Here is a 22906-nt window from a genome sequence, read left to right as displayed (position 1 = left end):
TCCAATACCAGTATTTTACAGATGGGGTTTTCTTATGAAATTTGCAAGTGTTAAGGTGTTGGGTGTATTTAAACTGAAAAAATTATTCTAGTATATATACAGATATTGTCAATTGAGAAAAAAATGTAAGAGTTTTTCACTTATTTTGCTTGAACGGCTGGTCTATTATAATGAATGAATTCATGAATATTCTGTCATAGATGCTTTCATTTAAAATTATACTTATTATTAATTTTATGATTTCATCAAACTAGCTGTTTGAAATTCCTGACTCTTTCTTGGTCTTTAGATTTGTGTATTTGTAACACTCATAAAAGTGGCTTCATACTTGTTATTAGCACTAGGATAAAATCTCCAAGAGGATAAGGCTTATTCTCCACTACATCTGAGATTCCTGGAAGAATGAGTACATTGTAGAGGCTCAGTAATTGTTTATTGGAAAAAAAAAAAAGGAAAAAAGAAAAAGGGGAAAAAAGAGGAACAAAGAAAAGTGAAATGTATATTTAAAAATATTTAAATTAAAATGCATATTTATTTAAAAATATTTACATATTAAAGTGATTTGGGAGATTATCAAAATTACAAATAATTTATTATGAGAGTTTTACCAGCGAGACTACATTACTTAATATTTCTAAAAACAAAACTTTATTGCCTACATTAGAATAGATATTTATCACCAGAAAGAAGAAATAAAATAACAAGGAAAGTGCTGCTAACATGTAAAAAAGAAGCAATCACAACTAAAATGATATAACATTGAAAAATATCTTAGTGGTTCTCTTTTTCACTGAGGATAAATATATTCTTAAAATATCCTTTGAAAAAGATATTAGTAAGAAAAAGAGCTCTCCAAGCCCAAATACTAAATAAAATTATTATAAAGTGATCTAGCATATACACTCACATGGAAACATTGCAAACATTCAACAGGTAGTCTAAATGTCAAGATGGGCCTGACACTATGAGGTACTCAGAAAAGCATAGCCCTTGTCCTTACTGAGCATATGCAGTTCTAACATGCAAGAAGAGAAATGAGAAATAATTGTGTGATAACTGGTCTCATAGGCCAATATAGGCAACATATAACTGAAGGCAAGGGCAACAAGTTCATAAATTTAGCATTAATAAACAACTGAAATGGGGAAAAAAAGGATCCATGACTTTAATGGATTTTTCTTTCTTCCCTCCTCCAGAAAAGAACAAATATCCTGCTCTATTGACTGACATGATCATAAGGAGATGTATCAGCTCTGATTTGTATTACTGACTCTCAGTGTCCTCATTTATGAAACAGAGTTTAAAATCTTTCTGAAGACCAAATGAGAATATTTGATATCTCTGTGTATACTGTCAAGTGCTACCCAAATGTTAGTCATTACTCTTACAATTATCTCTAGCATGTGCATATCCCATGGTTAATGTGAATTCTCACAATAGAAACCGAAAAAATATCCACTCATCTCAATTTTTATTTCACAACTGGTTTTAGTCATTATTATTTATAATATGATTTTTGAGTGGCATTTACACAATAAAAAAGACTAAAAAGTAGACAATTAAATTATGAGACTACAGTTCCAATAATTTCCTTGAAGTAATTTAATTATTAAGAAGGCTAAATTATATTAATCCCAAAAGATATTCTTAGAACTTTTAAAATGCTACACTTCTATTTGAAATGGCTGTACAACTGCTTAAGTTACAATTAACTTTTGTTGTAAAGTCTGAAGATACAGTGATGTTTCCATACGATAAAATAGTAAAAATAGGAGTTTTAGTGCCATTTATTCTTATGAGAAAGAATCATAAATTTTTAAATTTTTTATGTGAAATCATTTTTTATCATCTCATGTTAGGGATGAGGAATTTACTTATCTACTTAGTTAGTTATTCTCATGTTCCTTTTGCTCCTCTATGATAAATCACTGACTTACATTCATAGCACAGTTATCTTTTAGTTTTATTTTGTCTGTTCCAAAAAAAAAATCAGAAAATAGTGATGTTTAGACTCGTACTTTTCACCAACCTTATCTCATATAATGATGCAGATATTACTGTTTTAGAAGTCAGACATATAAATCCAAAGAGAGTTGGAGAATAGGAAGAAGAAAGTAAGCTTTAAAGTCTATCTATTCCCTGACACCACATTAAGAACTCATTACTCATGTGAAATCAAAGAGCGATCACACTCAATTCCATGTCAGACCCTACTGCAATACGAGACTTTAAGAAAAGAAAGTTAAGATAACCACTTCAAGCAAATAAAAATGTTTCAATATAATTAACATTTGCAATGACTTTGACTACTAAGAAATATAAACAAAATTCACGTTTCATATATACAAATAAAAATATTTGTGTTTATATTAATAACAACATCTAAAAACAAAGAAACAAAAAGTACCATAAAATGAAATACAAGAATTTTTCAGTCTCAAGAAATACTACCATTGAGATTATTAATTTTATGAAAACCATAAATAATTCTTTATGTAACTCTATTATGCGGTAATTTTTAATATTTTACATTTGTCATGATTCACAAACTGAAGGTCATCCTTAAACATTGATTTTGCCAATAGTGTCATTCACTTGAAATCTCTTTAGATTACATTTTTTTAGACTACTTATTTTCAATAAAACTTTAGAAATATATTTCATGAATGAATTTGTGCTATGGATACTTCAGTATCCATAATGATACCTAGTTTAGCATTCTCCTCACAATATAGAACCGCTACACCGCAAGTGTTATCCTTTTCCTTACCATAAACATTATGATGTAATTTGCTACATACATATACTATGTGTCTCCAAACAGCAAAGTTCAAATAGATGGGGGAAGAGGATGTTTGACAAAATTCTTGGGAAAGGAATGGTACATTAGAAGAATGATTTCTTACTTTTCTAATGTTAGGCATATAGATTTGGATGCATTTAAATATATATACATTGTTGCAGACCATAAATTTGCAATTGTGTATATGTCTTTATATAGTGTTACCCAAATTATATATATTATCTTTTTATTCACAATTTTACATTTATGGAATCTGATGAGGGGCTGTCTTATCTGTGCTCAACTTGATATAAACCAAACAAAATCTCTGTCAATTTTCCTTTTAATTACTCCAATAATATTAACTGCTGATGGCTTTATTCTCTCCATCTCCGTTGGCAACCTGAAAGGCAATTCTCACTCTAACTCAGCTCCCGGGGTGCCATCCATAAGAGACTGTCACCTTGCTGTGGATTGTGACCTCTGACCCCACCACTTTCTTCCTGTTTAACAGTACTACCTTTGCACATTTAATGAACTTGGTACACAGTTAAAAAGATGTTAGCACAGAGAAATGTTGGGTCCTGTGAAAAATTCTATTGTTTCTATACATCTAATTGACCTTTCACATTATAGAAGATAAGAAAAAAAAATTATGTTATTTAGTAGCCAGTCCAGTGCAATCTTTATTATTAATATGCTAAACATATTGCTTTCAAGGCATTAACACCTAAACACTGCAAGAAGTATCAAAATTACTTCTCATTAATAACCATTATATTAATCACTGTTGCCCAGAACTAGAATCTGACTGCGAAATCCCCTGGTGGAAATTGCTATAATCGTTCAAACTACAGGAATGAATATTTTTCAGCATAATTACTGCTGTCGTCTTATTGAAAAATATCCCATTAGATGGCAGCTTTTAGTTACGTAAATCGTGTTGATTAATTTTTAATTTCCATCATTTATATGACATTGCACAAGTAAAGATCTTTGATAATTTAAATGGTTAGCTGAGCAATTATTAAAATAACTTACAGCAATTCAAACATTCATTTACTTACTACAAGTGCCATACATCATTAACTCCTGATTAAAATAAAGTTTGGGAAATTGCAAGTGCTGAATTGATCACTAAGATATGTATTTCAGGGTGTTTTATAAAAATATTCATGCCATGTAGCATGCCTCAGCTGTAATGATAAAGCTCTAGCATAAATGTTTTAAAGCAAGGAAATTTGAATTACACTGGCAATATGGCATCCCAGCCGTGTGCTCAAATACATATTTATGCCTCTAGGCAGACAATTTAAATGGTCTTTAACATTACAATTTTTAGTCACCCCAGTACCTCTTTTATTTAAAACAAACAAAAAGTTTCAGTACTTATAAGTGAAGAATGAGTCCTCAGTCTTAGTTGTGCATTTTGTTTTTTACTGACTTGTTTGAATCTTAGTATTAACTATAAATTCTTAGATAACTTCTAGCTTCTTTAGCTGTAAATTGGGAAAGTAACTGTACTTAGCTTGTAAAGCTGTGCTATGGGTAACATGACTCAGGGAATGTAGTGTGCCTTGATAGTATATGGGATATATTAAGCAATAAGTAATGATTCTCATAATATTTCATAGTGTAATCCTTCAAATATATGGCCAGTATACAAAGATAAATGTTTCTATATACAAAAATAAACATCTTTTTGATCCTTAACCTCTCTCTATGTTAGCCTTCATAAATTAAAAACAAAGACAAAAACACCCATGTTCTTGGATTTCAGCTGAGTTGCCTGCCAATTCTTATATTTAGATACAATAAATAAAGAATAAAGATAGAAAAGTAGACGAGTAGATAGAAGAAACCCCATGTTCTCACAATTAGTAAGTGATTACACCCAAGTCTCATTGGAACTACAGGAAACCTGAAGGAAAAATTAAGTCTAATATATTGCAATATTACAAAATCTAAAATTTACACTTTGAGGTAATTGAACAGTTGAACAGTTTAGGGGGAATTGGCAGGGAACACAATTTTTACCACATTTTATTTTCCAAAAATCAGGATAAATTACTTAAAAAATAAAATTTTATATACAAATATTTATATATGATTATTCAAAACACTTCTGTAACATAAACTCTGACAAAGGTCAAGAAGTTGTTTTCATAGTTTTTCATCTCAAAATATTCATAGTTCAGTTGGAGAATACAATTTAGACTAGTAATTACAATGTACAATGACAATGTTAAAATATATCCAAAGTTCATATCTTAAGTGGATAGGAAGTAAATTCTTAACTGGATTTAGAGGGGTTTTAGAAACCTTCTTAAAGTAGGGATAGTTGACTGCGTCTTGAAGGTTAAGAATTTGCTAGAACAGTGTTTGGGAGAAAAGCGTTCCAGGAAAAAGAAACATGGTGTATAAATGAGTAGAGTACTAGGAGTACATATGATCCCATGTGACTAGTCCTTGGAAGATTCTAGGTGTTTGATAAGAATTTGTTGAATGCATCAGTGAATGAACATATCAAAGAATGAAAGAAAGTGGTAGAAAGGTCCTGGAAGAGATTTTTTTTAAAGTATTCTAAAAAGAGAAGGTAAAGATCTTTGTCTTTATGATTTTGCCTGTCTTTCTCTACATTTTTGTGCTCCTCCCCCCCCCCATTTCTCAAGCCCTGTTTTACTCTTTTGATTCTTTCACAAATGTTCTGCTTAAGTGCTTCCTGAGTTCATTCTTCGTTTAATCCCCTGATGTTAAATTCATTTTTGATATTTCTTTGTGTGTGGTCCTGGACCTATGTGCCCAGATGTAGCCTTCAACTCTCCCTGGCCATGCTCTGTATTTCAGAGCTGTGAGATGTGGTTCCTAGGCTCCCATATAAATTGCTTCCTGGTAGAGTTCAGCCAAGGGGTGACACTGGGGCAGATTAGAGGGCAAGAAGATGAGAAAAGCCAGAGTGTGCCTCCACTCTGTTTTTTGCAGGGGTTATGCCTCCATGTGGGTCCATATCCTGCCAGATAAGTTCACCATGCTTCTATCTTCCATGTGTTGACCCTAACCCAGGCTCCAATAATACCATTTCCTCCAGTTGTCTCCTTTGAAGGATTCGAGATTATTTTTAGAGATTTAAATATAAAATACTTTTTATTGCATTCAATTACTCTGTATAAGATGAAACTGAAGATAAGAAATATTAAATTACTTCCCCAAAGTATTATATATTAATAGATATTAAAACAGAGTAAAAAGAACTCTTTGATTTCTCATGCGGTATTCTTTCCACAATACTACAGTGTCACTTCATTGAATATATTTGACAAAGAAATTACACATTACAACTAATGTGAGCAGATTAAAAAACAAAGCCGGGGAAGAAGGAATAAAAGAAACATTGTGTCAGAAAGAAATACTTTTGACTTCACATAACAGAAAACTAACCATAGATTAAACAAACAGGGATTTCTTTTCTTTTTTTTTAATTTAAAGATTATTTATTTATTTGACAGAGAGAGACACAGCAAGAGAGGGAACACAAGCAGGTGGGGGGGCAGAGAGGGAGAAGCAGGCTTCCCGCTGAGCAGGGAGCCCAATGTGGGGTTTGATCCCAGGACCCTGGGACCATGACCTGAGCCAAAGGCAGACGCTTAATGACTGAGCCACTCAGGCAACCTGAGGATTTCTTTTTTCTTAAATATGAACCAATCAGAGGTAGGCAGTTACTGCCTTTGGCTCAGTTGGTCCACTATATGGTGGTAACATCTCAGTGCTTCTTGCTGTTTTCTCCATGCAATTCAAGGTATTATGTCCATAATGCTTAATGAAGAAAGAATAAGGGCTTGCCAAGCCACGTATATCCCTTTTTATGAAAGCAAGTTTTCCTAGTGTTCTGAGGGGGCTTCATTTAGATCTTATTAGCCAGACATGTGACACAGGACCACAGTTAGAGTGGAAGGAAGTAAATATTTAGATTTTTTAGTCTTCTTAATAGAGGTTGCAACTGAAAAGAAAGCTGAGAGTGAGTTATGAGTTGGCCAGGCAACAGAGGAAAGAAAAAGGGAGCTGTTTTAACCACAGATAAATTTGAGAGAAGTAAATTGTAGTTGGAAAAACTTTATATTAAGAAATAACTTCACTAATGTCCTGGTTTGGAACAAATGAAGTTGAAAATGTTGGATAAAACACAGATTAGCAGAGATATTTTCATTTGTGGAAACTGAGGTTCAGAGAAGGTCATGAATTGTCCCAAGTTAATACACCTGGTACCTGATAATGCCAATTTTCAAGACTAATTTTGTTTTAACTCCAGTGCCTTCAAACTTTCTACTATCCTCGTAGTCATGATGTGTTTTGTTAGCTGCTACCAAAGAATTCTATAAGTTTATTGTGTATACAACCAATTCATACACTTTTTATTATTCACCCCACCCCCACAGGCTCACAATGACTTCTATACTTTGAAGCTGCTTTCTACCTTAAAAAATAAATAAAGATTTCTTTTCTATGAAATGTTTATAGAAAACAAAATAATAATAGTTTAGATTTCCCTAAGACCCAGATCTTTTAGGAACAATATTGAGTTGTGCACAACACAGAAAATGGATTTTAATAATAGGACAAATCTCAAGATAATTTAATAGTAACAGAGTCTGTGTTCACACTTTGATTCATTTTTGCCCTCAAGAGATATTTTTGGATGAAATTGGTATAGTTTATGTCTTCTAAGTGTACTATATATAATTAATTCTGTTGATTCCTAATAAGATCTGCAATGAAACATCACAGTAGATGTAACTAATATTTTACTCATTCTGCCTAGTTGCATGTTACATAAATATCCCCTTTTTATTCAACTTTATGTTCCCTACAGCATTCAGTCCGGTATCTAACATGGAAGAGAGGCTCACTTACCATTCTTTAATGGATTCTTTATTAATTAATTCTTTATTAATTCTTTATTGATATTTTGCCTGTTCACTACATTATTATGGAAAGTTGACTTTCCCATTCTTGCTTAAATGCCTGAAGTGAGACTGCATTGGCTTCTCTGTAGGTTTTTAGTTTTGGACACTTCCATATGGAAACCTCCTCACTCAACTTCCTTCTGTTGGAGTTGGTTCTGTACTTGGCTAGACTTTCTTCTATAAGACACTGTGGCTTAAAGACAAGTGAGTCTCTTTATTCATATGTTTAATATTAAATGAAGACATTGGGCTATATGTTCTCTGAGGCTAATGCAATTTTAGTATTTAGTATTTACATGATTTTTTTGTTGATCATTAGCTATCTCTTTTAACTATTTCCTATATGATTAGTTTCCAGATTCTTTCTTTTGGTCATCCTTCAACAAAGCCTACTTCAGTTTAGAGAAGTGTCTTAAAGTAGGGTACTCCAAATGAAGAGCTACAATGATAATAAACCATGCAAATAATAATAGCTAATATTTACTAATGTCTCACGTGCCAGAGTTTTGTATGCATCCTTTTGTTTATCTTTACAATGACTTTTTGGAGTAACTATTCTTATTGTCCTCATTTTATGATGAGAAACTGACTCTTGGAGATCTTGAAGTTACCATAAGCTGCCCAAAGCAAAGGATCAATGGATCCTCTTCTATATGGGTTGACTTTTATTATCTTTCCTATATAGTTTTATTTAAAAAGTTTTTAACACAAACTTACTCCCTCTGTGTTAATGGCTTCATTCTTCTGTAATGACTAAACATTTAAACAAGATTTTAAAACTTTGCATTTTAAAACTTCACATTTTTAAAACATTGCATTTTAAAAACTTACCTGTTAACATTATTTCAATGAAATTTTATCATTTTACTGACTCATAATCTAATTTCTGAAAATAAAATATATGTAATAGTACCATCTAATAACCTTAAGAGAGATTTTTTTTACAGATAACAATCTATATGTTAATAGACCATAATAATATAATAGGGCTATATTAGCACACTTTTTCCTAAACATTGAGCATCTTTATAGGATTTAATATTGGATTTTCAATGTCTATCCAATAATTCAATATTCTCATATTTTTCTCATATTCCCAGGATTAAATGAAGCAAATAAACATTCCTGTATCTGTGAAAGGAAATGTTTATGCAGTCCACTTCCAGTGCTCAAAACATTTGTTACAGTACTTAGATGAGAAAGCAAGAGACACGTTTTTGCACAGTTGATTTATTTGAAAAGTTACGCATATTGCATAAATCACCTGATCTAGTTTTAGAGTAAGCAAGATGATAAAACACATGAGATTTCTCCCAAAGGTAGATGGCTGAGATTGAATTGGCAATTTTGTTAGAATTATAATGTCACTTTTTAAGTTAACTTTAGGTTATTTGCTCTTGGTTTAAAATTAAGTTACTTTTCAGGCAGCCTTATAATCAGTATTTCAAAATTCTGAACTCATAGTGACACAGGGAAGGGGGTATTCCAGAGTCACTCACATTAACACTAATTTTTCTGAAGTATTAATATTATTAAGAGAGAAAATATTCCTATCAGAAACAAAATAAGTGATATATTTGACTCCTGTCATCTTTCAGAACAGTCACGTGTTCGCCTAGATTTCCAATATTGTGACCAATTCCCCATTTTCCATTTGAGTAGCCTTCCCACAAAGCATCTCATATTCCCTCTTATGAATCAGTCATTAGTCAGTGTTAAATTTCTAAAATCCACCATCCACTCTGCCTAATCTTTATGTTCTTCATAGCTACAATTTAACAATAAACAACCAGGACAAATTATGGAACTGTGTATATTTATACAAAAATAAATTTTTGAGATATATCTTTTAAAAATTATTTTACCTGTGATATCTTGTCAATGCCAAGATGGTGAACTAGCCAGGGCTGGTGGCTTTCTGCCTCCAAAATCAACCTGCAATAATTATAGATTTGAAAGGCGGATAAGGATTCCAGGAATTAACAACCACCACCACAAAATAGGCCCTTGGGAAAACCCCTAGAAAGAATAAAGGGTGCCTTTATCTGGACATGTGGTTATAACCAGAGGAACAGAATTGCTGGGAAAATCCTTTTGAACTCTGTCCCCCACACACACCAGATGCTGATGTCCTTCGGTTAATAATAAGGTCCTGAATAGGTAAATAATGTATACAAAGAAGTGTGGACTGATAAAATTCTACATTCACCCCTCCAAATCCTCTAGGCAGATAGATTTTAACTAGGCACAAGTCTCACCACCCATGTTGTTTCACCATAAAGAGTTAAAAGGTACAACCCTGATATTAGCTGGTGGAGTAGTTTCAAAGGGGAAATCAACATTGAGTTCTGTTCTGGACCCTTCCCCCATACTGCAGAGAGAGTAGCGGAGCCCAAGAGAAAATGAACACATACTTGAAAATAACTAAACCCTTATGGAGAAAACCTCTTCAAAAGAAAGATATCAAACTGAAAAATTTATGTTACCTGCCACAGAATTATTGGAACAGATTGGACAAGGATTTCAATTAAGCCTTATATCTTCAGGCATTAAGGGATGATAATAGTAATATAAACAAGATTATTTTCACCATTCACCCAGTGCAGATTGATTTCTATTGCTTTGAGTTTGCACAAACCAAAGAAACAGCAAAATATTTGCCACTAAAGCTGGAGGAAGTCTATTGTAATCAGCAAAACAGAAAATGAAATTTTGTGTCCTTGTTTGTTCATTTGATTTAAACCCTTGTTTTTTGACCATGTGGTACAGCCACTAAGTAAACCAGAGCGATGTTTCTTCCCAGGGAACAGGTAAAGTGACAGTAAGACAGGGTCAAGCACCAAACAGGCAACTCCATAGGTTGTCCTGTGTGATATAAACATGAACTAACTTACATATAATTTTTCCAAGTAATAGACACACGTAATTTAAAAAGAAAATTCTATAGGAGGACTAAAGTTTAATGCAGCTGTTTCCTACATGGCTTTTCCTTTCTCCCTGTTCTCTTCCTATAGAAATGACCTATAAATATTCAGCAGTTACTTTTGATTCTTCTAAAATATAGGTTCCACGAGGGCAGAGCTTCTCTGAGTCTTGATCTAGCAGGTTGGAAGTTTTCTTCAAATGTCTGGCTATCTTGTTTGTTTTTCATATGTAAGAATGATGTAATAAAACACTGAAATCTTGCATGGGACAGGGCTTAATAAAGACTAGAATTTTGGGGGCACCTGGCTGGCTCAGTCAGTTAAGCGGCTGTCTTAGGCTCAGGCCATGATCCTAGCATCCTGGAATCGAGCCCCGCATCGAGCCCGGCATCTAGCCCCACAACAGGCTCCCTGCTCAGCAGGGAGTCTGCTTCTCCCTCTCCCTGCTCTTGTGCTCTTGCTTGCTTGCTCTCTCTCTCTACCTCTCAAAAAAAAAAAAAAAAAAAAAAGACTAGAATTTTAACCCCCAGTGTTTGAGAGTCAAATCACGTGTTTTAATTTTTTCCAGTTTTATTGAGATACAATTGACATATAATGTATTAGTTTAAGGTGTACAATATAATTTTATATATGTATATTTAGCGAAATGATTGTCATAGTTAACATCTACCACCTCACATAATTATAATTTTTTTCCTCATGATAACTTTTAAGATTTATTCACTTAATAACTTTCAAATATGCACTATAGTATTGTTAACTATAGTCACCATGCTGAACGTTGTAGCATCAGAACTTATAAGTGTGTACCTTTTGACCACCTTCACTTATTTCTCTCAACTCCTACCCCCCACTTCTGGCAACCACCAATCTGTTTTGTGTTTCTAGGAGTTGTTTTGTTTTTTTAAAGATTCCACATATAGGTAAGATCATATGGTATTGGGGTGCCTAGGGGGCACAGTTGGTTAAGCATCTGACTCCTGGTTTCAGCTCAGGTTGTGATCTCAGGGCTGTGAGATTGAGCCCTGTGTCAGGCTCTGCACTCAGTGCAGAGTCTGCTTGAGATTCTCTTTCCCTGGGCCCCTCCCGCTCATGCTCTCTCTCTCTAATAAATAAATAAATTTTTAAAAAAGATCATATGGTATTTATCTTTCTCTGTCTGACTTATTTCACATAATGGCCTCAGGGTCCATCCATGTTGTCACAAATTGCAAGATTTTATTCTTTTTTTTTGTGGCTGAATAATATTCAATTTTATATATATGTATAAACCATATCCTAGCTTTTGTAAATAATACTGTAATGAACATGTGGGTGCAGATGTCTCTTTTAGATAGTGATTTCATTTCCTTTAGATATATATCCAGAAGTGGGATTGCTGAGAATGTAAATTGGTGCAGCCACTATGGAAAACAGTGTGGAGGTTCCTCAAAAACTTAAGAATGGAACTATCATAGATCAAATCAACTTGTAAGCTGAAATTCTCCTAAATGAAAGAGGTATAGGATTTATCTTTCAGAAGGGGGTGGAGGTGCATACATGTGCAAGGCATTTAATTGAAGAGAATAGAACCATTCTATCATTTGCTTTGGTGGAAGGTAAGAAAGATACATGCTTGACTGCAGATGTTCTCTTAGAGTACAGGAAAAGGTGGATGGCTCAATCATGTCCTGTAGCCTTACTCCTCATTCCTGTTCTCAGGCAAATCTATTTCCCAGTCTGGAGGCTTTTGGGGATTCTGCAGGTTTTAGCTTCCTCCTTGGCTGGATTCCCTTCAGACGTTTTCTAGGCCGTGGTTTAGGCTGTCCTGTCAGTGGCTTTCATCATTTGTTTTATGACACCTAGTTGTTTGTCGTTAGGAGTGTATGTGTCTTCTTAGCACTGTCAACTATCCTTTATGGTATTAATGTAGGTCTCAGAAAAGAAAGTGGAAAGAAAAACATGGGGTGGGTCTGCCATTTTCACATGTAGTTTTCATGAAAATTTTCTAGTGTGGATCAGTGTTCCAGTTTTTACATCTCTGAGAGCTGCCATTTTAAGAGACCATACTCTCAGAACCATCAGTTTAGGTTACTTCAATCCCTAATCAGCAAGGAGGGGAATTAACGGTACTATCTCAAACAGTGTAAAATAAAGTGTTGTCAACAATTAGCAGTTGTGTTTGCTAGGGCTTAAAGTGCAAGGCAGAGAAGCTGGAAAGGAGCAGAATCATGAAGGATTATGTCCAGCTCAAGGATCTGATGCTTTATGTGTCGGCCTCTGGGCATCACTGAAGATTTGAACATAGAGCTGACCATTTGAGCACAGTCCCATTTTACCATTCTACTACATGGACAAACCAAAACAAAAAAACAATGAAAAATAAAATGGGTATGTTAAAATGAGGTGTCCGATGACAGAGATGTAATAGATTATACAATGTATTTCTTTTCATTTCCTGGCTGATTGAAAAAGAAAAAGGACTTGAGCTGCTTCAAAAAAAAAAAAAAGGTGATACATAATAACGCTACAGAGAGAGAAAGCAAAGGCCATGGAATGGAGCAAAGAAATATGCAATTAACTGTGGTCATTTTTGAGTAGAGAGTCAGTGGAGCTCTGAGCAGTTGGTAAACAAAAGAAGGCACGGTCTTTTGTAGCCTTTGCAGTGGGCAAGAAAGGAGTTTGTTATACCAGGACTAACAGAATGCTAGCTACTTAAGGAATCTATAGTTTTCATTTTTTCTGAACCTTAATTTTAAATTTCTCTGATGTTAGCAAATTTCACATCTGTAAATCAATAATTCTGAATGAAATACAGTAGGGTTTGGGGAAAGAAAACAGATTTGGGAATGAGATAAACTTGGTCTTGGCACTGTCCCACGTTAACTCTACTGTCGTAAGGAAACTCTCAAAATCCTAATTTTTCATCTTTACCTTGAAGGGGTTATTTAATTGTATGTTGTGCATCTGAGGCACAGAATTCAGCAAAGCGGGGCTAAGTTTTCAAAAACTGAAATACACCACCACCATCACTTCCCTACCAACCTCCACAACCACACACACACACACACACACACACACACACACAAACACGTAGTTTTTCTGTTTTGATCAAAATATGTATTCTTTTTCCTTAAGTTTGATTATAGAAGACCATTATTTAGATTGGTGGGTTAAAGATACATGGAAGGATTCTTTGAGTCTTCTTGCTGAGAAGTTAGGTAGCCCTGATTTTTGTGTTCACAAATATTAGCGATGCAGCATACCATTTCTATTTGTCATATTTAACAATCTTGTTACAAATTAAAACAATTGGAAAATAGGAAGAAAAACAAATGTCAGTAGAAACCGCTCACTTTTATGAGTACAGGTGATCTGAACACATAGGCTTGATTTATATGCGCAGGTATTGCTTCTACAGAATACAGAAAGGACTAACGACTGTTTCAAGGCACCCTTAAGATAATTATTCCCATGTCCTCTTTCTGCCCTTTTTCTCCTTGGTGGTCCTCAGACATTCTTTCTCTTTAATAGCACCAGAAGTAGTAGGGGGTAAGAAGAAGGGGTAGACAAGGCAATTTTGTGTACAGTTATAGATATGGCCTTTTGTAGTTTAATTTTTGAAACTGCAGCCTTTAGTTCTTTGAATCTATTTACACAGATGTTGGGGAAGACGGCTTGTAACCATCTACCACTGGCCTTGTGGTCACCTTTGCCTTAAAGCAATCTCTGGGAGGTACATTAAAAATGATTGTATTAGACACCCATTTCTAAGATACCATGTTTTTATTCCACGTTGTCCTTTTGGAATGTAATCTAACCCATATTCTTTAGACGAGGCATGTTTACTTAGTATTATATGATTAGTTCATTTGGAGACCTATGGTTTTCTCATGCTAATATGAGTAGTCCATACAATATATATGGGGCAAGCTAACACATATCTCTTATGCTACTTAAACGAATATCTCAAAAATGTTGGAATTGAATTTTGACATAAAATGTCAGTAGTTAACACTAAAGAGATAATAAATCTTAACTGATTTTTAGTTTTCAAACTTTGATATTGAAAATATTTTCAGAAGGTCATGTTGAACAAAACACTAACTGAAATATAAAAATATATGAAAACATATCATAGCTCAGCAATATTATTAAAATTAGCAAGAGATTTTGTTCTACCTTTTTCAACATTTTGCTGTATTAGCTACCGTAAGGGACATTATAAGGATGCAATGAAACATACTTTAATCTTGTTTTTTAAATCTTGCTTTCTGATTTGTTGTTTTTGTTGTTAATTAGACATTAAATGAGTAGTAGGTCCTTCCTGGTTCTTCCTTTTAGGGATGATTTCTGTTCTTTCAGATTTTGCAGGTGCACATGTCCTGCTGCTATGCCAAATGCCTTATCCCAGTGGGAGTTTTTACCTGGCCAGGTGTCATGGCTACCAAGCTGAGAGAAGAACACTAAGTTGAACAGTCAGGGAGATGTGTGCAGCGTGGTTTCCACCCACCAAGTCAGAGATGGTACATATATGATGGTACCGAAGAGCCTGCAATAATGACTAGGCAGTTTCTCTACTTAGCAAACTCTGATCTCGCTCACTAACTGGTCATATGGGCCTCCTGCTGCTAAGCCTAATAACTGCAGCTCAGATGCCTACATCTTTTCTCACCTTTTTACCAGGAAGGAAGCATTGTCTTTGATTGTCCATCAGGACTAATCCTTTCTCAGCATGATACTTGTTAGCATAATTGCAGAGAAAGAACCAAAAAAGTGCATTAGGAGTTGTTCCTTTTTAAAAGATATATGTAATTTGGATGAAAAAGGCACTGTATACATTTCACTAATTCTAATAGTTAAGGTTTCTTTCATTATCATATTTTTCAACCTTTATATTTTCATTATTTGTATGTAATTAGAAACCCTACTCAACTCAGAAAACTTTGCAATGCCCATTAACATTATTGTAATCCAGAGAAGTTTCTGGCTAATATTTTTAAAGACTCTTAGCTCCAGGAGAACATGAATTATGAAAAATTCCAGTTACTTTTGGATCACTTTTGGTCATACAATGAGTTGTTCATGACTTGTGGAAAAATAGAATGAAAGAAATTAGTTTTGAGATCTCTTTCCAAAAGTTATGAAATCACTAAAATCCTTTTTCTTCGATCTTCAGAGAATAAACTGAGGAAGCACACCTGTCCTTTAAGGGAATGTGCTGCCAGCACAGAGAATAAGATAAAATGAATAGCAAATATATGCATGAATGAGTATAAATTCTATTTACTAGAATAATTATATACTTGAATTTTTATTTTTATTGTAAAAAAATGTTTAAAGTTTATTTACTTAAGTAATCTCTACACCCAATGTAGGACTCAAATTCATGGCCCTGAGATCTTCGACTGAGCCAGCGGGCACCACAATACTTGAAATTTTAAAAAACAGAAAAGACTTCAAAATTTATTACTAATAAATATGGGATCCCTGCTTCAAGAAAATGTAACTTAAAAAGCTTAATGTCAGTGTTCAAGGTATTAAACAAATACTGATGAAGAAGATTGTAGGAATGGAGAATCAAAATATATTATACGTTTGTCCATGTATTTTATGATTTCTTTTGTCAACCTATAATGCCATTTAGTTTTTATATTTCTGCCCAAGGCTCAGAAACAGGCACAATGTCAGGAAAATGATTGAAGTTATCTGGGGCTTTGTGTGACCCAACTTGTAAGTAAAGAAAAAAAAATAAGATTAAAAAAAAAAGATTTTAAAGGCTGAAATTAGGGGCGAGGACACATCTTGACAAATATGGAAAATATAATGAAGATTCCCAGAACGTTAATGAAGTGAGAAGTTTCTACTTCCTTTTCACATTCTAGTAAAAATGTGGTAATATATTTAAGTAATGTTATTCCTGCCAGTTTTGTTGCTGTTATTTTTTAATGGTATTGCTTGGCTCTTGATGTTTGAAGATACTATTATGGTAATAGTTTAAAACAACTCTTGTTCTGAAGAGGAGAAATCTTTTTTTTTTTTTTTTTTTTTTTTTTTTAAAGATTTTATTTATTTATTTGAGAGAGAGAGAATGAGAGAGAGCGAGTACATGAGAGGGGGGAGGGTCAGAGGGAGAAGCAGACTCCCTGCCGAGCAGGGAGCCCGATGCGGGACTCGATCCAGGGACTCCAGGATCATGACCTGAGCCGAAGGCAGTCGCTTAACCAACTGAGCCACCCAGGCGCCCTGAAGAGGAGAAATCTTGATGCATATATTATTTTGTTAGTTTTGCAGAGTGTTTTTCGTTTAACATGGTGGCCATGACACCAGGCAGAGTAAAAATTCCAAGCAGATTCTCATTCAATCATATTATTTTAACCTTAAAAAACAAAACAAAACAAAAAAAACCTCACATTTATCCCAAGTTAAGTAAGCTTTATTGAAATTGAAATATACAATTTCAGGTTAGATTTCATAGTTTTCATTTCCATTAATGATAGAAAACAATTAGAAATTGAATAGTTTTTATTTATCTTATTTCAAACATGTTTTATGGTGTAACATTGATTTGGGATATCGGGGGATTTACCCAAAAGCCCAGATTGAATTGCTGTTTGCAGACTCACTTTCCTGCTCAGTGTACTGTAGTCTGTGACATCCTTTTGCTTAATTTTATGAATTAACCAGTTCCATTTCCCCATATACTTTTAGGGATCTCTGATAGACTTATCTGTGCCTTCACTGGGGAATCTGGTGCTGGACCACTGCCCACTTGTCCGCATTTCTTTCTTTCTTTTTTTTTTTTTTAAGATTTTATTTATTTATTTGACAGAGAGAGACACAGCGAGAGCGGGAACACAAGCAGGGGGAGTGGGAGAGGGAGAAGCAGACTTCCCGCTGAGCAGGGAGCCGGATGCGGGGCTTGATCCCAGAACCCTGGGATCATGACCTGAGCGGAAGGCAGACGCTTAACGACTGAGCCACCCAGGCGCCCCTGTCCGCATTTATTTCTATGCTAGACCAGCTCCGCCCAGGTAGCTACTACATGGATCCTCCCCACCTAAGTACACAAGACCAGGATCTAACATTTAAGACAATTAAATGAGATCTTTGAGATAGCATAAAGGGTTGACAGGATGTATAACAACTGATCAGGCATTGGAGAATGAGTCCTTCTTTGTTTAGGTCTTCCTTGTAACTATTTTGTAGTTTGCCTTATCATAACTGAGAGACCCAGGGAGAAGAAAGTGTCCCTTTGATTCTAGACGAAACCATCTTACAAGACCCAAGTTCCTATCTCATTACTGACCTTGTATGAGTTCTCCATGTTTGACCTTCCATAAACAAATGTTGCAGAACTCATGCATGCTTACAGTCACAAAAATCAATAATAATTTTTAGAGATAAATCCACACTCAAAAGTGAAACATTTCAGGGGCAACTGGGTGGCTCAGTTGGTTAAGCGTTTGACTCTTGATTTTGGCTCAGGTCATGATCTCAGGGTTGTGAGATTGAACCCGGTGTCAAGCTCTGTGCTCAGCGGGAAGTCTGCTTGAGATTCTCTCTCTCCCTCTCCTTCTGCCACTGCCCCCCTAATGCTCTCTCTCTCTAAAATAAGTAAATAAATCTTTTTAAAAAATGAAACAATTCAAAACAGGAAACAATTTATCAAAATGCTGCATAGTCTTAATTCAGACAAAATTTGGTGTTATTATGCCAAGTACTTTTCCCTGAGGTCCATTGTCCTAGATATCTGCAGTCTAGGTTTTTTTTTTAACCATCTTATAACCAAATATACCACTAGGCTAGATTTTCCAGGATATAATGTTTTACCAAAGAGACAACAATTCTTGTAAAAGAGAACCCCTCCTTAGCCTTTGAAATTAGTTTGACTAAGGTTAAATATCCCAAGGCCAATCATTAGGGTTCAAGTTCAAATTCTGGTACTATCTTCTCCAGAACAGTGGCTCTATTTAGGCAGACTTTTTCAAGTTTGTGATCTATTGGTATAGAAATTGGTCCTAGGGGCGCCTGGGTGGCTCAGTCGTTAAGCGTCTGCCTTCGGCTCGGGTCATGATCCCGGGGTCCTGGGATCGAGCCCCACATCGGGCTCTCTGCTCCGCGGGAAGCCTGCTTCTCCCTCTCCCACTCCCCCTGCTTGTGTTCCCTCTCTCGCTCTCTCTCTCTCTGTCAAATAAATAAATAAAATCTTTAAAAAAAAAAAAAAAAGAAAAAGAAATTGGTCCTAAAGTATGAGCAGTAGATGTGTTTCTCCTTTCTATGACAATCATAGTACTGAGTTAGGGGGTCCTGACCTTGTCTTTACTGTGAGAATAAATGCTTCTTCCTCTTTACATATATATTATATATATATGTATATATATATATCCAGATGAAATAAGACTAAATATATAAAGGATATTTTAATACACACTAGATTTTACAAAATTTCCTTCTCTGCTGTAATAGTTAATTTTATATGTCAACTTGGCTAAGTCACAGTGTTCAGATATTTGGTTGAACATTATTCTAGATGTTTCTGTGAAAGCACATTTTAAATAAGGTTAACATTTAAATTATGAAATTTTGAGTTAAGCAGACTACCTTCCATTATGTTGAGTGGGCCTTATCCAATCAGTTGAAGGTCTTAACAGAAAAGGCTGATCTCCTCAGGAGAAGAGGGAATTCTGCCAGCAGACTACTTTTGGACTCAAACTGCAGCATGTCCCTGGGTTTCCAGCCTACTGGCCTAGCCTGCAGATTTTGGACTTGGCAAACCTCCACAACTGTGTGAGCCAGTTTCTTAAAACTCTCTTTCTATGTATATATACACAGATACATAAGTATATAAATATATGTATACATATATACACACATTCTATTGGTTCTGATTCTCTAGGGAACCCTAATTAATACAACTGCCAAAGCTTTTATTATTATTTATTATTTTTCTTAAAGATCCCTTGATATTCTCCCTCACCCCAGCTTTATTGAGATATAATTGACATAAAATATTGTGTAAGTTTAAAGTGTACAATATGATGATTTGATACATGCATATATTGTAAAATGATTACCAAAATAAGGTTAGTTAACATATCAATCACCTCATAACTACTGTCTATTTTAGGGGGGGTGGAGTGAGAACATTTAAGATCTACTATCTCAGCAACTTTCAAGTAAGTAATACAATATTGTTAACTATAGTCACTATCCTGTACATTAGATCCTCAGAAATTATTCATCTTAAAACTGGAAGTTTATAGCCTTTGTTCCAATTTCCCTATTTTCCCCCACCCCAGCCTCCGAAAATCCCCATTCTACTCTGTTTCTATGAGTTCAACTTTTTTTTTTTTTTTTTAGATTCCACATGTAAGTGAGAAAAAATAGCATTTGTCTTTCTCTGTCTGACTTATTTCACTTAGCAAAGTATTCTTATGATCCATCCGTATTGTCACAAATGTCAGGATTTCCTTATTTTTATGGCTGAATAGTATTCCAGTGTGTGTGTGTATCCATGTGCGTGCACGTGTGTTGCCTGAGTATGCGTGGGTGTACCCACCACATTTTCTTTATCAGGAAATTACCTTTGATAGACATTTGGGTTCTCTACTTGCTGTCATTGGACACTTACATTGTTTCCATCTCTCGGCTATTGTAAAGGATGCTGCAATGAACATTGGGATGCAAATATCTCTTTGAGATAGTGATTTCATTTCCTTTAGATATATACCAGAAATAGAATTCTGGATCATAATAGTTTTAATTTTTTGAGGAACATCCATACTCTTTTTCCATTGTGGCTGCACAATTTACATTCCCATATCATTTCTACTCTTCATCAGAGATCTTAGTCTCCTGTGGAAAATCTTTGTAACTCTTCCAATAAGCAAACTCTGTTCCATGTTCCAATCCTACCTTTTTACATCTATATTAAGATAGAGGAGAGAAAAAGAGGAGAAAGGAAGGATAAATTTAGTTGTAATTGACAAGAACCTAAGCTTAGTGTTTGTAAAATTCTCAGTTGTTTTAAGGTAGATCCATGCAAAAACCCTTATTTCCTCTTTCTAATGAATTAAGTCTTATTTTCTCTAAAGTGTCAAAAAATGTATCAGTATGGCATAATTGGCTCTTTAACTTGTCTCATGTAATTTTTTAAAGAAAAAATGAAATGATTCTATGTATTATTTGTACTAAGAAATCAATATTTTCAGCTTACCTTTTTTCATTCTATTTTAATGCTTAACAGTCTATTTTAGTTCAACTTAAATGGACAAATATTTAGAACTTGAAAATAAAAAGAATACTTTTAAAAAGTTAAAGTTTAGCCAGTATCTGTCTTTGACAACAAAGCTGACCATTTTAACTACATAAATTTAATTACAAAGAAAGTATATGCATATAAAAATCATGTTGCTCACATTGTACATCCAAACTCCAGTGATATTCTAGGGATGTTAGTAAAAATAGATCATCCATTGAATGATAGCTACAACCTTAATGCAAATAGTACACTGGAGAATTTTTAGAACAGAGTACACGTACACATTGAATGGTCTTCCCATTATACTGTTTCTTTTGCGCGTGTGTATGTGCATGTGATTTTTAGATATTTATAGAGATTAGGTAAGGGCCAAGCAATTGAAGGTAAGCAGAATTTCTTTGAAATGAAAAACAAAAGATTTTTTAAATGAATTTTCAGTTAAACAGGAAAACTAAAGATTTCCCCTATTTCAGCGAAAAGATGTAGAACACTTTTCAGGCAGAAAGTGCTCTCTCCTGAATGACCCAGTGTTGGCCTTTACTGCAGGAATAGATTTGTTTTGGTAGACTGCTGTAGCCAGCTACCTGCAGAGAGAAGGGAAGCCTAGTAGAGAGAATTCTTAATACAGTAGTTAAATATTCTTTCATTTGGGTGAAGCTTTCCCAAATGGTATTCTTTTATTTTCAGCATAACTTATAGACTTTTAATTTTAAAACACTTTATTTCACAATAAATAAAAGTAATTTTGAAATCAACAAGAGAATTGTATATCCTTCGTGAAAAAGTTTTAACCTATTCAAATCTAACAAGTCCACTACGGAATGGCTGAGAACAAGACATAAAATGAATGAGAAAAGAAAATAGAGCAGAGTGTACCAGATGTTTTTCATGTGTTGGCTGTACATATATCTTTCTTTTTAGCTTTTAGTTGCAGATTGAGTGCAATGTACATCATTTTCTTCACAATAGATGGCTATGTATCATCTATTCACATATGGATATCATCTCTCTCAAGATTTATTGAAATAGAAAGATAGGAAAACACAACATGGTATATATGCTGAATTCTGTATAAGCAAATGCGAATTATGTAGTTAGATGCTCTCTTCAAGGGATTTCTTATCACTCTCTCACTGGATAGTGTAAGGATTAATTAGTTAAAGTTTGAAGGCTCTTTGAAGCTAGAAAACACTATGCAAGTGCTAAGCATTATTGTGGTAACTCGAGATTGAGGCACAGTGATTTGCAACCTCATCAGCTCTTTGAGATGCGTGTCAAGCCTGATTCACAGTTTTCTCTTACAGTGTTTTATGGATTGGAAAGTTCTTATCAGATTTTGAAGATGAAACATGTTCTATTGAAATTATACTAATCTGCACAATCTTTTTTTCTGTGTATTTAGTAAAGTTATGTTTCTCAAAAGGAAACTTGAGATGATTCTGAAGATAGTTTTATAAAGCATGATTTTGACATCCATTACAACTCATGTATTATTAGATTGACTAAGCTGTAGTTCTCTTTTTTTTTTTTTAATTTTTTTTTTTTTTTAAGATTTTATTTATTTGCGAGGGAGAGAATGAGAGACAGAGAGCATGAGAGGGAGGAGGGTCAGAGGGAGAAGCAGACTCCCTGCTGAGCAGGGAGCCCGACGTGGGACTCGATCCCGGGACTCCAGGATCATGACCTGAGCTGAAGGCAGTCGCTTAACCAACTGAGCCACCCAGGCGCCCTAAGCTGTAGTTCTCTTAATTAGTGCAACCAAAGTCTAGTTCATTTGCATGAAGGTAGCTATTCCCATCTATTATGGGAAAGACTTCAAAGAGTCAGGCAACTATTCACTGTTTCCAAAATGCTTATATAGATTTTATTGGCATATTTCAATCATTTCTCACTGTGATAATGCCAATTCTGAAGTGTTATTTATGTTTCTTAAGAAGACGCTTTAGTTAAACACAGTAATTATTTCCTTTATTCATAAGTCAAATTCTGCATACAT

At 34.4% G+C, this 22906-nt stretch overlaps 2 long non-coding RNA genes across 5 annotated transcripts in view; one reads left to right on the top strand and one right to left on the bottom strand.

Annotated features, from left to right (window-relative positions):
• LOC118548026 (uncharacterized) overlaps positions 1 to 22906 on the top strand; it is a 258620-nt gene that overhangs the window by 152002 nt on the left and 83712 nt on the right. The gene's annotated exons all lie outside the window — the stretch shown is intronic.
• The window catches only part of LOC118548024 (uncharacterized), a 109650-nt gene that overhangs the window by 62590 nt on the left and 24154 nt on the right, over positions 1 to 22906 (bottom strand). For all 3 annotated transcript variants that reach the window (XR_004923398.2, XR_013447061.1, XR_004923397.2), the window contains exon 2: positions 9609 to 9678. This is a non-coding gene — a long non-coding RNA (uncharacterized LOC118548024). The remainder of the gene's footprint in view (positions 1 to 9608; positions 9679 to 22906) is intronic.

The sequence above is a fragment of the Halichoerus grypus genome, chromosome 1 (assembly GCF_964656455.1).
Source record: "Halichoerus grypus chromosome 1, mHalGry1.hap1.1, whole genome shotgun sequence".
In the NCBI taxonomy this organism is placed as follows: Eukaryota; Metazoa; Chordata; class Mammalia; order Carnivora; family Phocidae; genus Halichoerus; species Halichoerus grypus.
Note: the sequence above shows the minus strand (reverse complement) of the source record. Positions and strands in the feature narration are given on the sequence as shown.